The 17,468-nt window shown below is 42.5% G+C and overlaps 1 protein-coding gene across 5 annotated transcripts in view; it reads right to left on the bottom strand.

Annotated features, from left to right (window-relative positions):
* SHANK2 (SH3 and multiple ankyrin repeat domains 2) overlaps positions 1–16,100 on the bottom strand; it is a 272,609-nt gene extending 256,509 nt beyond the window's left edge. For 4 of the 5 annotated variants that reach the window (XM_017733033.1, XM_017733036.1, XM_017733035.1 and 1 more), the window contains exons 1-2: positions 15,963–16,100; positions 4,325–4,394 (exon numbers count right to left, since the gene is read on the bottom strand). The gene's annotated coding sequence lies outside the window, so the exon portion shown is untranslated. Of the gene's footprint in view, positions 1–4,324; positions 4,395–10,526; positions 10,683–15,962 lie in introns of all 5 variants that reach the window. The other variant, XM_017733032.1, reaches the window with a different exon arrangement.
* Between the last annotated feature and the right edge of the window lie 1,368 nt (positions 16,101–17,468).

The following is a 17,468-nucleotide window of genomic DNA, read 5'->3' as shown; positions in this document are numbered from 1 at the left end:
CCAGTCCCCTGCCAAAGTGCCCCGTAGGGGGAGATCTTCCCTGGCCTTCACACCAGCTTCATTTCTTTCCTTAGTCCGGGGGGAAGCAACAAACAAACGGTGACCCAGAAAGGCTGGAGGAGAAGCGGGGCAGGTGAGCAGCTCTTGGTTTAGCCAAACTCCAGGGCAAGCACAGCCACATGCCTTGTCCTCACCATCCGTCTGCCCATCTGTGTCTGACTGCAGCAACTATTCCTGCTTCCCAGGGACAGATGGTCTCCAGGCTTCTCTGAACTGCAGGAAAACTTCCCCGTCTTTTTTTTTTTCAGAGGTAATTTTGAAAAAGGCACTCTGCTGACCTTACCTGCATCTTCCCCAGCTATTTTCCAACCCAAGGTAAGCATATCTTGGGCTTTAATTTATACTCCAACCTGTGCTCATGGCACAACCAAGGACATTCTTTAGGGTTTTTTAGGTGAAGGATGGTGATGGCAGACTGGAGAAAATATCTACAGGCTCAAAAAGGTTATGTGCCAAACTGTGCCAAAAAGTGATCTGCCAAACTGACCCAGGCAGCACAATAACTCTGCAGAATAACTGAGAAATACATTATTTTCTTGACCTCTGAGATTTTTGATTGAATTCATCACACAGATAAGAAACTCATTCTTATCAAATTATAGCCAACCAAAAATTAGGCAATAAACCCAATTAAACTGATTAAAAGAGCCAGTTTCCTCACTGAGTACCAAGGTTTAATTATTACCTTCAGTAAACAGCTCGAGAAATAAAATATCACTTCTTAGGCAAGAAGAAAACAGAATGAGATCCATCTTTGTGACCATTAGGAAAAAGAAGGGAAACAAAAAATAGAAAGTATGTTGTTGCCTGAAAATACAGATTCATAAACTCTTCCAGCTTTTGCTATTTAAATGCCAGGTTTAGTTTGGAATTTAATAGTAAAAATAAATAGCATGCTAAATCACCCTGGGTTATCTGCTCACAGTATTTTTGATTTAGAGAGAGTTTAGGATACCCACAAGGCTGTTTTTCCAAAGTATCCCTCTCTCAATGCAGAATCGAGATAAATCAGCCTCCCTGAACACAGTGACCTGGAATCTTTGCTGTGCCTTAGACTCAGAGAATCACCAAGTCATGTTGGTACCAGGGGGCTCCAGCAGCCTTTATTTCAGCCTCTTGCTCAGAGCAGGTCCAGCAATCTGCACAAGATCTGCTTGGGTTTCCCATGCTTTCATCCAGGCCTGCCTGGAAAATCTCCATGAAGCCAGCTCTTTTCCAGGCTTACCTCACCCCTCCTTGCAGCACCACAAGTACTCCAGTCCCCTTTTTCCTGGTGGCCCTCCACAGAACCTGCTCCAGTTTGTCCATATCTTTCCTGTACTGCAATAGGTCCAAAACTGGACACGACGTGCGAGATGTGGTCTGCAGCCTGCCAAGTTACAGCTGGTACCATACCTTTTCTCCATCTGGTGACTTAGTTTATAAGGGAGATTAAGCCAAACCTCAGCATCACCAGAATTTCTGGATTCATTTATACCCCTTACAGTGATTTCCTTACAAAGTGTATTTTCTACCTGTCTGCATAGGTCTCTAACTCAGTCCCAGGTAACATAAGGCCTCAAATGAGGCTGTTGGAGAACCAGAAATACTTTAAACAGATTTATTTCTAATTGACTAGATTTCATGTTGATTGTACTCCTGGAAGTCCTGATTAAGTGAATTCATTACCATTTATAATTTCTTGACAGCACACTTCGGAGATTCCAGCCATGGAAATTATCACAGTCTAATCAAGATATGCAAACTGAATATAAAAGCACTTAAAAATACATATATCTTGATTGAATCAGGATAGAAAATAATCCTAATAAGAAAACCAGCATCACTTGCACTCCAGGCATACTACTATCAGTTTGTGCCACAGAGAAAGTATTCAGGAAAAGATCTTATTAAATGAGAGCAGCTGCCAGTACAGGATTTGACAGAACCTTTGTGAAGGACACCCAGGTGTGACCGTGACTTCCTAGGAATGACAAGCAGTGATCCCGGAACACTGTGCCTGGAAGGCCTCCTGGGTTTCTATAAAACTGAGGGCTGGGGTGACCCTGTAAGAGGCACCCTCACGTTGCTGCTCCAGTGCCTCCAGGTGCACTGCTGCTGTGAACAATTGTGATGCAAAGCTCATTTCCCGACGCTGCTGCTGATGCCGCCAGAGCTACCTGTGCCTGTGCCTCGTCAGAGGGGAGGAACAGCATCCAGGCAGCTCTGCTTTCCCTGTAATGCAGCTGAGCAGGGAAGGCAATAATTAAGCCCATCATATGAACCAAATCCTTCAGGACATACCCATCAATGAGATTTACAAAACCCTCTCTCTGCTTTGGTGTTTGCAGGAACGAAGGAGGCAGAGCTGGCACGAGAAAAGCCCTTTTCAGCATTAACATAAAACTAGAAATACTTTTTTAAAAGAGATTTGCTGTTCGGCTTTATGTCTACTTAATGTTCTCCCACACCTTTTATTTAGTCTCCCTCACAGTTGGTTTTGGGGTTTTTTTCACACTTGCCATCATTAGCTGCCTCACCTCAAAAGTTTTCTGCAGTTCTTAATAAACCCAAACTTCTCTTCTCCCCTTGGTTTTTCAGTCACATGGAGAGTGACCATTTCTGCATAACGGCTGAATTTTCTTACATGCTTCTTAAAGGGGGCTTATATAAAAGAAGGAGAGTGACTTTTTCCACAGGCAGCTACTGACAGGACGAGGGGGAACGGCTTTAAACTGAAAGAGGAGAGATTTAGATCAAGAAGAAATTCTTTACTCAGGAGGTGCTGAGGCCCTGGCACAGGGTGCCCAGAGAAGCTGTGGCTGACCCTGGATCCCTGGAAGTGTTCCAGGCCAGGCTGGACAGGGCTTGGAACACCCTGGGATAGTGGAAGGTGTCTCTGCAAACTTAAACCTTTCAGCCAATAGAACACAGTTATTCCCATCAACTCAACACACTGTCAAACACAACACTTAAAACCCAAATTTGCACACCTGTTTCTGCACCTCTCTCTTCAGATTGGTGTGTTTATCTTTGATAGTGGCCCTACCACAGAGGCAAACAGTCAATTATTAAATGCCCTGATAAGAGAGAAATTTCTTGGACTGAGCTTTGAGGCACACACATTTTTTACATCTCCTTCTCCTTTTTCCATTTTTACAGACTACTGCTCCAAATTATACTGCTCCATGTCACCACACACTTCACAGCAGTCCATCTTACGCATTTTGCATAATTTTTGTATTTTCACTCTCCTTCCAGTGCTCATCCAAAGGCACTGCTAGGGTTCACTATCTAATCCTTGACCTGTGTTCATAAATGCACATTGACACAGGCACTTGCAGCAGCCAGTGCAAGAAAAGGCACCTTCAGTTCCTCTTATCACAGAGAAAATGAGGTTTTTAGTTTTCAGATCATACAGAAGCATCAGGCTTTACCAAAGGAAACCTAATTTTCAACCAGTGTCCTTTTTGTTCTAGTTTTCTGATTTCTGAGTTTCATGTTTCAATTAATTATTTTGTAATGATTGAACTGGAAGCCAAGAAAAAAACCTTACTTCAAGAAATTGTTTTGCATAAGAAGTTCTAAATCATCTCCAGGGTGCTGCCAAAACTTTTTGAACAGTGTTTTGAAACAATCAGAGAAAAGCAAAGATAAAGACATTTATAATAAATGTAGAGACTAGAAGTCTTTATTAACAGGAAACACTGAAAATGCAGCATTTAGGTAAGGTAAAAGAGATAAAAGAAGTATGATTGTGCTGTATCACAAGAGGCTCGAGTCCATCAGTTCTCACCTAACTGTGTGATAGTACAAAAGCCAAGAAATTCTTCATCCAGTTCTAATATCAGCTGCAAATTTGCAGGGACCTCATTAATAAATTGCTCCTAGATAAAAACAGGGGGGTTGTCACGTCTAACACAAGATAACTTCAGTCCACCTGCTAGTTCATATTTCAGCTACTTTGGGGAGGAGGAGGAGGATGATAAAAGTCAACAAGAGCTTCCAGCCACCTTCACTCCAGGCTGCAGTTCAGCTGCAAATTCCTCTGCTCGGAGATCATTTTTGTAACCCACCCAACACCATAAAGCAGAAGGAGGAACATTTTCCTTGCTGGAAATCAAGCAGATTTTTGAAGCATTTTTGACCATCTGTTTGTTGAAACACTCACCTTGCAGAATCCAGCACAACCCAGCACTGAGGTCCTGGGTTGTAACTGTAGGTTTGCCCACCTGACACAAATAATTTAAACATTTTCTCTCCAAAACCAGCTTGGCACACTTACCTGTCAACACAGGTGACAGTAACAATGTCAAGATGATCATCAGAATCTTGTTCTCTTTCATCTCAGATTCCTGAAAAAAACACAGAAAGATGTAAAGATTTAGAGAGGAAGAAAGAAATTAAGTGACCCAATGCCCAACCTATTTAAATTCTATAAAGCAGAAACACTCAAGGAGATTTTTTTTTTTTTTTTCACAAAGGAGATTTTGCTAGGAGAAGAAGAGAGGAAGTTTACTACGTTGCAAATTGGATTCCAAAGTATTCCTCATACTGTAACCTAAATATTATGCATATATTTGCAAGGGCAGAGCCTGCCATGGCTTCACTCTCTCCAGAGTGCTTCTGGCAGCATGAAGTCAGTACTGAGACAAAAATAGGCTCTTCTGGTTATCAAGAAAGACATCATTTCAGGCCAGATCTGACAGAAGGTGAAAGGTGCTCCTCGCTGTTTCCCACAAACATCTCCTTGATTTAAGTCTTGCCAAAGCTCTGAGCATCCCAGGAATGTGCATCTGCTGAACAGCCCAAGTACGAGCAGCAAGATGCTTGGTTTTGCTCCCCACAAGTCCAGCTGAGATCCTGAAATTAGGGTCTGCTGTCTGCAGGCCCCCAAAGGAATTCCCAAACCAGCAAACATGTGCTGAGCACCACAGTCCATCTCTGGGCATAGCATGGATCCAGGCATCCATACCCAGCTGTGCTCCCAAGTGTGCATGACTGGATTCGAATTTCATTGCCTTCTTTGATGGCTAGAAGCTCATGCTGAACAAAATTCTTTCCTGTTCTGTATTTTCCTCTTTATGGAGATATAAATGGAAGGGAAAATCCAGGTATTTCCACTGCAACAGCAAGTTTGACAAACTCTTCTTCTTGTTGTGCTCTGCTGTATGGGTCTCCATCAGAAAATACTGCTGGATTGTTATACTTTCAGTGTATTTAAGCCCATTCGTTATTTTAAAGATAGACTTCAACATACTTCACTAAAAATAAACCTTCCTATCCAAAATGTTCCGAGTAGGAAGAAAATACTTGCAAATTTGTCTCCAGCACCTGTGTGATTCTGCTCCTTCAGCAGCAACAAAAGAACTATTGAAGGACATTTCCCACACTGAATTACTGTATTTTGTACCAGTGCCAGCTGCATTTGAGATTAAACCTGGTAGGTTTGGCATTTTTAGGGTGGGAGATAAAAATGTGATCTCCATGACCACTGGGGCTGCAGGAAAGGTAGGTAAAAAATTCAACAGCTGTTTCTCACAACGCAAAAACCAGAATCTGTGCAAGAAAAGAAGTCAGCAGATTGAAAGTAAAGCAAAATAAACTGACCTAACAGGTTTCTTAATCTCTGAGATGGGTTAAACTGCTTCTACTTTTGAACTCTCTTACACACACCAGCTTTCAGTTTCTAAATGGAACCAGAGAGAGGAAGAATAACCTGGGAGTGGATATATCAGAGATAAAACTTTCCAAATTTGCTCTCAAATGCTGACACATCAGCTCAACATATTCCAAGACCAGGCTTTGCTACATTTAAGGAAGATTTACAGCTTGGTCAATTTGGGACAGATATTGCTAAGACTGAATAAAGGTAAGGCCACAGCAACAGCTTGCACCTTAGGCAAATATTTTGGACATTGTTGGTAAACAACAAAAATAATGGAGGGAACATAAATGTTAAGTATTCAGCTACTAAATACCCTACACAAATAAATTCCTTGCAGGGAATCTTTGCACTTGATTGTGGAAGAGAGGGAAATGCCAGCTGTTTCTTCTGAGTGGAGGCCAAACTCTTCTATTTACAAAAACTTACCCAGCTGCATGATTCCACTTTGCATTTTGGATGTTGACTTGTTTTTCACTGTGCTGTCCAGAGCTAACCCTAAGGATAAGCAAATCAACTTGTAAACCCATGTCTTGCCAAGAGCTGGGAAAAGCTCTTTAAATGAGAGTATTTACATACTGCAAATTCATAGGAAAAAATAAATTATGCCAATCCTGGCTTCTTAATGAGACTGGGTATGTTACACAGTGGAGAAAGACACTGCCACTGGAAGAGTGAGCAACTGCCCTCTCTGTTTCTGCAAAAGGATTCTCTTAACACCCATTGGCAGACAAAAACCAAGTCCCCTCCCAGATCCTGCTTTTCCCTCTCATCAAGCAAAGGATCAGCTGAGCAGAAGCTCCTCTTTGTCTCAGAGCCTCTGATGCATCCCTAAATAAATCTCTGTGCTGTGAAATCCTCAGTCACTGCACATCCCCAGCACTTCCTACTGCAGGAGGTTTCCCTTCCAGACATCGCTTCCATGTGTGGCTGGGCAAGACAGCAGGGCCCATGCACAGGCTCATCCCTCAGGAAAAACACCAACCACGAAAGGCAACGTGCTTTTCCCTCCATGGGAGCTCCAGTGGGGTTCTCTCCTACACCTCATCACTCATTTCTAACATGTTTGTAGGAACAAACTTCAGGGATTTCTGATCCTTTAAAAACTTTGGCTGAAGTTCAGTAGTAAATTCCAGAGCCATTGGAAAGTGGAAGGAGCTGGATAAGGAAGGGAGGAAAGGCTGACAGCACAGTCCCACAAGCCGTTTTCCTGATCAAATCAATCGATAAAAAGCCAGGGTAACTCCAAGCCAACCCCAAAAAAGTGCAGTTGGTGATTTCCACACGGTTCAGTGCTGAGCAGTGAAGGGATGTGGCATTTTTGCAGAGTGCACTGTAGCAGTGGTAGCTTGGTTCAGGGAGCAGCAGAGCTGCAGCCGTGCCGTATTCATACGCCTCCCTCCTCAGCTCCTTGTCCCTGCTCTCTTCCCCCCGGCGAATCAGCCGGGACGCCGCCTCCCAAGCCCAGCTGCTGCCACTGCTGGAGGAAAGCCCGTGCTGTACCACTGCGGTGCAGAGGGAATATTCCCAAAAGATCTGACACAGGGCAAACCTTCCCCCAGATCTGGCAAAATGACAAAACGTTCCAAGAATTGGATGAATTTTAGCAAGCGGAATGAAAATGTCAAGATTTTCCCGTTCCTTTTTTCACAGTTCAAGGAATTTCCCGTGCAGGAAGGTAGCCCTGTTTGGGGGTGTTTCTCTAGGCCCAGGTGCACACCTAGGAAAGTAAAAGTTACTAACCAAAAATAAATTCAACTACATCATGCATTTATTCTGACTCACACAAACAAGCCAAGAAAAATCATCATCAAAGAAAAATCACCTATCAGCAATCTCGAGTGGATATTTCTGCCTAACTTCTTAATTCCCTTCCAATGCCAGAGAATTCCCAGTTTCTGTTTCTGAGCTGGCTCCCAGCTGACCAGCCAGCTTATCAGCACAGATGCCTGCACAGCCACAGAGAAACATCCATCCCTGCTAATTTATGACGACGGCACAGAAAAGGGATACACTGTAACACTCAAAAATGAAGCTCTTGGGAGCATTCAGTGACAGGATGAGCACGCCTAAATTAATACAACTTCAAATGGCACATTTCATTCATTTAACCCTAACCTTTCTGAACACAAACACTATCAGAGCATCCTGTTTTCTCTGTCGTCAGGTACATAAAAATGCCACCCACCTTGAGGACCCTCTTAGTAGCACATTGGCTCATATTTTTCCTAGCAGCCTCTGAAATCAAAGGTAATTTATACCTGATGTCTGCAGAACATGAATACCAGCAGAGCTCATTTGACTACAGAACCCTTAACATGACCCATTTTAGCTAAAAACCTGCTAAAGCCAGGCCAGTTATGCTGCATGGAAGTCCTGACTGCTGCTCTAACAGAAAACTCATGTAATTTATAGGGAGCTGAAGGCACTTTGCACTGTCAGGCTGCAGGCAGTCCATTAGCTTAGCAATTCTCAGAGACTCCCAGATGTCTTTAGCACTAATAGATCCCCCACACACACACACACACTGAATTCTGCCCTTTCCCCCGAGTTAAACTGAGAGCTCAAATACTGAGGGAAGCACTAGACCAAGTCTTGTGTCTCCAGCACAAATCCTGCCTGGGAGAGCTGTAATAACCAAACCTGATTTGATTCCAGCTCAGCAAAGAACAAGGCAATGAGCTGAAAAATGAGCATAGCAAGGGAAGAGCTACCTGAGATTTTGGGAGGCTACCATCAGCTAATCCGGCCATTATGTAAAGCCAGAGCAAACAAAGACTGGTCACAAGGTGGAAATGCGAACAGAAACAGGAAAACTGTTCAAGGAAGTGGAAAAATAGTTATTTTATTCATCAGGAGACACCATATTTGGCCACATATTTAAAATTCCGAATAGAATTCCACACGGACCTTTTCAGAACTAAATATGAAGTCTACAGCTGCTCAAACACTTGCTGGAATGAACTCACATATTTGTGTCTCTCTTGGTGTTTTTGCTATGCTCCACTACTCTCATCTTTTTTTCCTCAGCAGCCTAAACATAATGGCCCAAATGCTTGTATATTGTGTGGTAGCAAAGAATGATCTTCAGAAGCGCCAGATGCTTTGTGCCTTCAGATTATTCACTGCTTATGGCAGCAAGTTCACGCTAGCAGCAAAAAACTAAATCCCAGAATGTAATTCCAGTCCAAATCCCAACAATATAAATATGCACTGCTAATTTTATATACATTAAAGACAGAGAATCTCCACAGTCCCCCACATTGCCTCTTTGAAGGCACTTAAAGACACAACATATAACTAATAATGTAATTCCAGATAGGTTTAACATCAGATCTTGCATTTTGGCTGCCTGATCATAGTAGGTTAAAAAAATATTCAGCTATGGAATGAAAAACCCCTCCTTCCTATGCTTATCTAAACATAAAATGGCAATATATTTAAAGTAGTAAGGACTACTGCACATTATCAGCAATCAGTGATGAAAGAAAAATGTGGCCTCAATTCATGGCTCATAATTATTTCATTTCCCAAATACTGCAGAAATCCCTGATAACTGCTAAATAATAAAAGCTCTCCAAGGAGCCTGCAGGTGCTCGCCTTGGACGTAATTTTTCATGTAACTCCTCAGTTCTGTCCAACTCAATGAATTCAATCCTAATTTTTGCACTGAACATTTTCTTGTCTCTTGTTCTATGAGAAGGTGGAGAACTTTGAAACTCAGATTCACAGGAAAACTTGTACCCATTTCCTACCTATCCTGAAACTGGATGTTGAGCCTTAGCTCAAAGGAAAACCTGTTGACTATGTGTACCCAAAAAAAGGCGGGCTGGTAGTTTTTTAGACTTCAGCACTTTCCAAGGGTTGTAAATGTTACCAGCTGAAAGAAAAAAATACTTCCAAGAAGTGAAAGAAATCCACAGATTCCAATTACCTAAAAGGGAGAAACAGCCTGAATCCACTCCCAGTAGCAGAATTCTGTGTTTGCTGTGTTTTTAGCAGTCCAGATGGCTCTGTTTTATTTACATGTCCCATCTAAACAATCACTGCTGCGTTGTGGCAACACTTGTCACTGTTGTGACAACAGGAGGGAGATCTCTCCCCTCAGTTATAAATCACAAATCACTGAGGGCAGCTGCAGCCTCTGCTTCTTTATCATCCCCTTCAAGACAGGAATTTTAGTGAAAGATGGGAATCTATTAACTTTGCTGGCTGAGCTATGCTAAGTGGAGAGAGATGAAAGATGAAGTAATGAAAGGGGGAGAGAGCCCAGCATCGTGACTGACCTGTGCAAGGACAGCCCTGGTGACCTGCTCACAAATGAATTATTCAGCTGCCACGTCTTGCCTGCAGCTCCACTGGAGTGAACACACAGGTCAACCCAACCCCATCCTGTTCAGTTCCTTGGCAGCCCATTCAGGTTGGTGAAAGTGGACAGGATTGTTAGTATTTGGGGGCATTGGGTTAAAAAAGGGTTTATATCACTAGCAGTATTTAAGTGAAAGAGAAATGCAAGGTACTTTAAAGTGCAATATTTCAAATAATTTTCAAATAAGTGTATCAATCTCTCCTGGAAGATTGAACCATTCTTACTAAAACTATGACAGTCACCTCAATAATAAAGAAAACATCTCTGCTAATATAAAATTTGGTGAAGGTCTAGCAAGGAGAACACCACACACATAACAAGCCACAAAGGTTAAGAGCTGCAGCCGTGTGATCTCAAGAAAATCATCAGGCCTAATTAAGGTGATGGCACACAGGTTTTCCATGGAGAAAATTATAAGCAAAACGAGTAACACAAAGGGAAAAGCACACACACCTTAAAAATTGTAGGTTGCTTGTCAAAATACAGGTTGTTCAGCTTCTTTCAGATCAAAAGGATCTGGGACCTGGACTCCTAACCCAGTCCTAGATGAGATAGGATTCTGTTCTTTCCCTCAGGAGCACAGATAGCAACAACCAAGATTCAAGGAAGCTGGAAGCACAACAAATGGAAGAACATAGAAGCTTTCACAACAGAAATTAATAAGCGTATGTGCATTTTGGACAGCCACGTGCAAGCAATGCATTAAGATAACAATCTTGGTTCAAAACAAGCAGGTACAAATTTTGAGTCTCCTTAACAACCCAGCATCCCCAGGGAAGCCACTGCTCCCAGGCAAATACATCCCTGGTAAAGGGGTGGGAGAAAAGAGAATAAAACTGACAGATGTACCCAAATCTCAAGGGAGAGCTCAAGCTGGACCAATAAAACCCATGCCAATCAAGCAAACTATGCACTACTTATTTACCTTTGCTGAAATGCTCATTACAGGAGAATTACAGCTGGAAAAGAAATGCCCAAGAAGGCAGCTCCTGACATTTCATGTAAAGGACACTTGAGTCCAGCTGTCTCCAGTGGAGCAGCCGTGAGACAGGGCCGTGTCACGCACACTGCCCCTCGCTGAGCACATCATCCCCCGAGAGTGTCACCTGCGCTGCTGTGACACCCCCAGTGCTGCGAGATGAGCTTGGCTCTGGTGTGCCAGCCCTGCCCTGGCTTCGCTCTGCACTGAGGCTCTTTGCTGTACTGGCTCTGGGTGCTGAATCAAAGTGCTGAATTTAAGGTCTGGGGAGAAGTGAAAAACGCTGTCCCTTCTCTGAATCACCACAGAGTGAGATTTCATTTACTAATACCAACAGAGCATCTGAGCCACAGATATAAATTCCTTGCTCACATAACATATTGCAGCAGAGTTATGCCAGGCATCAATTTATTTGTTTGGATTTTCCAATAAGTATCTACTGCACAGAGCACCACCTATTCTTTCCACAGGGGGTTTATTTAGCACTGCATCCCTTCTCATCTGATCAATGCAATTTAAGGTCTTCCATTTGTACAAAGTTGGCACTGCCTAGAGTACACAAAGTACAATTAAAGAAAGCACATAGATTTTTCTGTCACTTTCAAATATGGGCCACTCTGTCTTTTGTCATGTGTTTCTTCTATTCAGTTTGTTCCCTTCCCTGGCACAGGTTAGTCAGTCTTGCCCACGTGACTTAGTTTTGTTATCCACAGAGTTGTTTGCTTAACCCCATAAAAACTGTGAAATAATGTAATAGTAAGAAAATTTATGCCCCAAAAGTAAGGTATTGAAGAAGTCATACACACCTATAAAAAGACACTCAGCTATTAAAGATCACTAGAGCAGCTCTACAAACGTGGAGATTGCTGTGTGCAGAACTGACCTTCCATGCTGCAAAAATGTATGTTAATATGCCCCTAAGCAGTATATGGCCATGCAGCCTGGCAAGTGAACTCAAAAATTCAATATACAAAGGGTAGCTGCAGCCTCTGAGTGATCACTACCTTGAGAAACAGAGTATTTTTATTCAAATGCAACCTCAGAGAGAAACAGCCCTTCCTTTCCTCACCCTGAAAAGACAAGGTGTGTGACTGTGAGGAACAAAGCAAAAGTAATGTGCACCATGTCACCCTGACCTGAGACACAATTCTAAGGTGCACCACAGAAAAAAAAATAAAAGAGAAAGTCCCTGGAACTTCAAAGAGCACATCTGTGTGTGTGAAATACAAAGACACTCATTTGCTGGAAGATGTATAAGGCTTCCATTAAGCAATTCTTTAATCTCCAGGTGACAGAGAATGCTTTCCTGGTTATGTGAAAGAAAGAAAGAACAGCAGGGAGCACAGAACAGTTGCAAAAGCCACTATTGGCAATAATCCAGAGTAAGATCTGAGCAGCCCAACCATCCTGAGCTATCCCAGGGGATTCCCACAAGTGCTCTTCCTCCAAAGAACAGCTCTGGGTCCCATTTCCTACAGGGAAGGAACCAGGGGTTGTCTGTGGAGCTGCAGCAAATAGCAAAACTTAGGTCACTCTCCAAGTGTTTCCAGCTTAACTTTTGACAAGGTTTGGGAGAAAGCTGAAGGGAGGAGAGAAGCTGGTCACAGGCAGCAGCAGGAGAGAGATGACTGGGAAAGGAAAAGGCATTTTGAATAGGAGGTTGATTAACATGAAGTGACATGGGCAAAACCAATTCCAAACACACAGCATTGGAAATGGAGCTAATTATTCCCAATCCAGAAAGACAGTGTTGTGCAAATGTCAGTTTTCCATGCTGCATTCACAAGAATAACTGGGATGTCGGGAAAGAAATAAAAACCAAAGTCAAATATATTAAATCATGCTATAAATATGTGAAACTCAGGCCCAGCCCTTTTCTTTTCCTGCCTGGACAGCAGCGTGGTGTGAGTGGCTGCATCTCCACAGCACCTCAGCTCCAACCAGCCCTATCTTTATAATTTTCCTATTGGCATCATGAACATGATGGCATTACCAACCCCAGACAAACTCGGAGATCCTTCAGAGGATAAATCACATGAGCATCTCGTGTGCCTCATTAATACTGCTAAACACAATAGGAAGCAACCTGAAACAAGTATCATCACTTAGTGCAAACAGGATCAGCTGTTAATAACCTGTTAGCAGCACAATTAGCAAATCGGTTATTCATGCTCATTATCCATCGTTCAATTTGCAAACAATGTTGTGAACAGATTAGAACACAACCTTATCAGTGGAAGTCCCACCTGAGATGTAATATTTTCTATTAAGAGCTTACCAAGTTTCCCCACAATGCACTGAGGTTTATTTTTGGACTTCCTAGAAGCTCTGAAAACCTGGCATCCATCAAGGCATCGTTTCATAGAGAGAAAATACAAAAAAAATCAATTTCTCTTTCTCCCAAATAAAGCACAATTCCTAAGAGCCTTCCAACAGCCATTGTGCTGGCAGTGCTTTGTTGCCAGCTTTGCTGAGGTTTTCCTTCCACACTGAGCAGAGAACAGCAAGGCTGAGGTGGACACACTCCTCAGTTCAGCAGCTCTCAGGTGCAGCAGTCTGAGCTTATCCTGGTCCTGCTCAGAGAGCAGCAGTGGAAATCTCCTTGCACTGCTTGTCTTTGTAGTCACATTCTGCAAAGCCCACACAGTACAACATCCACTGTGCAAAAATGTACTTTATCCATTCTAAACCAAACCTTAAACCCAAATTCCAACTACAAATTCCAGCTTTCAGCTCTCATGGTGCAGAGCTCAATGAACAACGGTTCCCAACTTAATCCACGACCTCCGTGATATTGCAGCATATTTGCCCTGTTGGGAAAGTCCTTCCTTAAGCATCAGATACTCATCCAGTACAGACTTTAAAAAATAAAATCAGACCAATTTTCATTCATATTGACTGCACTTTATAAACTGCTTTATAAAGACCACTTAAAGTGGGTTGGGGTTTTTTCACTTGGGATAAATTGCATGTCAGTCCTGTGGGTAAGACAAACTAAAGCCTAACTTAAATATATATTTTTTTGCCATAATAAAATTTATCATTTATAGTTACTTACTGAGAGAGTACAGTAGAATAAACTGTTTACAAACAAATAAAAAAAAATCCAAATTTCAAACTCAAAAGCTAAAACTACCATGTAGTTCAAGCAGGTTTTTAATCTTAAAAAGAGACTAAGTAATTTTCAAAGCAGAAGCTGGCAGACTGGAGACAAGCTGAACCACTAAACAGCAATTTCATAAACAATTCAGCTGCAGCCAAATGCTGAGAGGGCTAAGAAGAAAACAAATGAAAACAGAAATTGCAACAACATTGTGGAGCAAGGCTTGGGTTAATGATTACATTCATATGGAGCATAAATTATGAAAAGTTTTTATTTAGATTACACTTCACAGGACCATGTCACACTTCCGGATGACCAGTAAGGGAATGTTGATATCTGAAGATCTCAGCAGGATATTCTTTTCAGTTTAGGTTAAAAATGATAGACTTTTAATACCAACAAATAGCAATTAAATGAATATACTACTGCACATGTCATTTTGGACTACACAATATTCTGCCACTCTGAATAAAAGACATAAACATGAGCAAACTGTACCAAAAAATTCAATATGTATTTTCTCCTAAAAGGGTATTAGTGAGAGCCAAGCTGCTGCATTCAGCATAATTTGCACTGTATTTTTGTCCCATCTGGTTTGGCAAGTAAGGGAGCTTTGCAAAAAAAAGGGAAGCAATAAACAGTTTGATGAGTTTAATTTAATGAAGTTTTATATCTTCTTTGTCAATCTGAAGTCTCATGGGAGGAAAGTTTCAGAGTAATCCTCAGAGTTTTAGCCCAGCTTTGTTAACAAAAGAGAAAGCCATATCAAACAGGTGGGTTACCACAGGAGAGAAAATTTCAAGGAGATGTTCAAGTTTTCAGCTGAATTTTGAAAAGGCTCCTTTTTCTCTTTTCTGCTTTGAGACAGAAGAAGGTGTTTATTTCAGGAACTCATTAAAAATGAAGATCACGTCCTCTATAGAAGGGGAAGTGCAAAAGCCACCAGTCACCAACAGTGTGACATACACACATTTGGGATTAAAAATATCATCCCCTGGAAAACAAAGAAACAGAGCCCCATGACCCAGCTCCATGGGATATCAGGCACTGCACTGACATCACACAGCTGTGTGGGAAATACCACTCTCCTCAGGAGAAAAATGGGGAATACAGTGTAATTGGGATATCATAGGGAGGGAGCAGAAAAAAGGAGAATAAAAAAGCAAAATACTACCTTGGACTACTTTTTTTTGGTTTGAATCTTTCGGGGACCTTGACATATTTTCTTCCATGTGGCATTTAAGGGCTGCTCTCTGCATTAACACTTGCAGTTTTGAAGTCTGAATATTGGCATAAATAACCAACTTCAGCAGAACTGCTGACACCAGCTGAGGGCCTCCAAGTAGGGAAAACAAACACTTTCATTCCTCAAGTGTTCTCCCTGGATTTTGAAGTGTAGAAATTTCACTTGGCTTTATCCTGAACATTCAGTTTCCTTGACTGACAGGGGAAGCGGCATTCACAGTGACACAATTTTCAGACCTGACTGTACAAGTGCAAAGGCCAGAGGAGAAAAGCAAAGTTTGCCAAAAGTTAAGCTGCTCCGTGATAACATTTTCAAATATTCATTTAGGGTGATCCTTACTACCAGGTAAACGTGACCCTGATGGCAAAGTGGTGCATGTTTGCCTTCCCTAACACCACGAAAAATGGTGAGCTCAGTTCAGTTTTGCAGAAAACAGGGAAAAACCAGCATCCACAGGTGTGAGACAGCTCCTGTGGGGTGAAAGGCCAGGAGCAATATGCAGTGCTGACCCTGAGATGGCTTTTTCCCCATGAGAAGCCTCTGTGCCCCCTGTGACCTCACCTTGTGTCCACAAGCGGAGCGGTTCCAAAGGCACCCACGAGCACGAGCCTGCTCCTCTGTCCTGGTGGGACAGTGCCTTCCAACAGTGAGAGAATGGATCCAAGGAGATGGAACAGAGCTGGAAGCAAAAAGCAGGAAAAGCATTACATTTCTGTGAAGTGGTGTCTTCCCAAGCAGCTTTCAGGCCCATTTCAGAGATATGATGATGGCAAGTGGAACAGTTCCATTTCTTCCCTCAGGATCCCACAGCTGGCACATCCTGCTTGTCCCAATAGGAATTACATCCTTGTAACCTGCAGCAGAGAGGCAGACAAGCCTGTCTACCAAAAGCATTGCCATTCCACTTGAAACTTTTCATCTCTGCCAGGTCTAACCTGAAGAAGGTAACAAGGGTAGGTGAGCAGCAGCAGTAGGAATGGGTATCATCTGGCTTATGTTTTTCAGGCTGTAACAAGCTTCAGAAAACCATATCCCAGTATTTCCTGGAGAAGACAGAAATTGTCCACTCCACCGCACTGATGGCAGCATCATTAAAGTAATGCACAGAAACAAAACTAATAGCAATGTACTACACCCAGTCAGGTCCTAGGAGAATGTTGTCTACTTGGATAGAGATCATCTCAGAAGTCGGGATGTTTTTGTACAGCCAGAATCATTCGGATTGGGCTTCCAAACCTGCTGTCAGAAGCAATGGCCACAGACACGAACACATGCCAGGCTAAATTAAGGGGCCAAACTGCTGAGCTTGCTCCAGCAATGCCATGCTCTGAGGGGCATCCTAGAGGAAAGCAGCTGCTCTGAAGGACCTACTGGAAGATTTCCACAGGCCAGGCCACTTACCTGCCTGGTTAAAAATTACTCTCTCTGGAAATATCTAAGCTGAAAGGACATGCCCTGGGAGTAATCCAGAGGCTGGCAAGTGGCACAGGTTTTATTACACTTCCTTTTTGATCAGATCAGATCTTTTGAAAGTCCCTCTCTGGAGAGGAGGTGACCAGTAGGAGCAGGTGTCCCATTCTTCCCCATCTGCAGTGTGGCAGTGGGAAAGACTCAGGTGGGAATGTTCTGTGGTGGAGGAACTCAGTACACTGGGTTTTGATCAACTGAAAAACATCTCCCTGTGTGACAGTAAAACATCCGAAAATAGCAGGGAGACGAGAAAGTGTTGATACACATCAATTTTGATCAAAATGTGACTTAACCAAAACTCAGCATGGTTCTCAGTGACACACTCTATTCACATCACTTTCCTTCCCTGGAAAAGTTGCTTTCAAAATATATGAGGAACATCAACGTAATTCACTACCAGGCCACTGCACATCACAGTTTCTGCCACCAGCCCTCATTTAATATTGGTTTCGTGGGATCTGTGCACAGGCTTTTCTCATTACTAAAGCTTCTCCATGTACCCAGAAAAGTCTTATTTCAAATTCTTTCATTGCATGCTTTGCTTAATTGAAGATTTTGGTTAAAACATTCAGTTGGAGCTGGTGTATAAACACACCA

The sequence above is a fragment of the Corvus brachyrhynchos genome, unplaced genomic scaffold (assembly GCF_000691975.1).
Source record: "Corvus brachyrhynchos isolate BGI_N302 unplaced genomic scaffold, ASM69197v1 scaffold315, whole genome shotgun sequence".
Taxonomy (NCBI): Eukaryota; Metazoa; Chordata; class Aves; order Passeriformes; family Corvidae; genus Corvus; species Corvus brachyrhynchos.
This window is presented reverse-complemented; position numbering and strand designations above follow the sequence as displayed.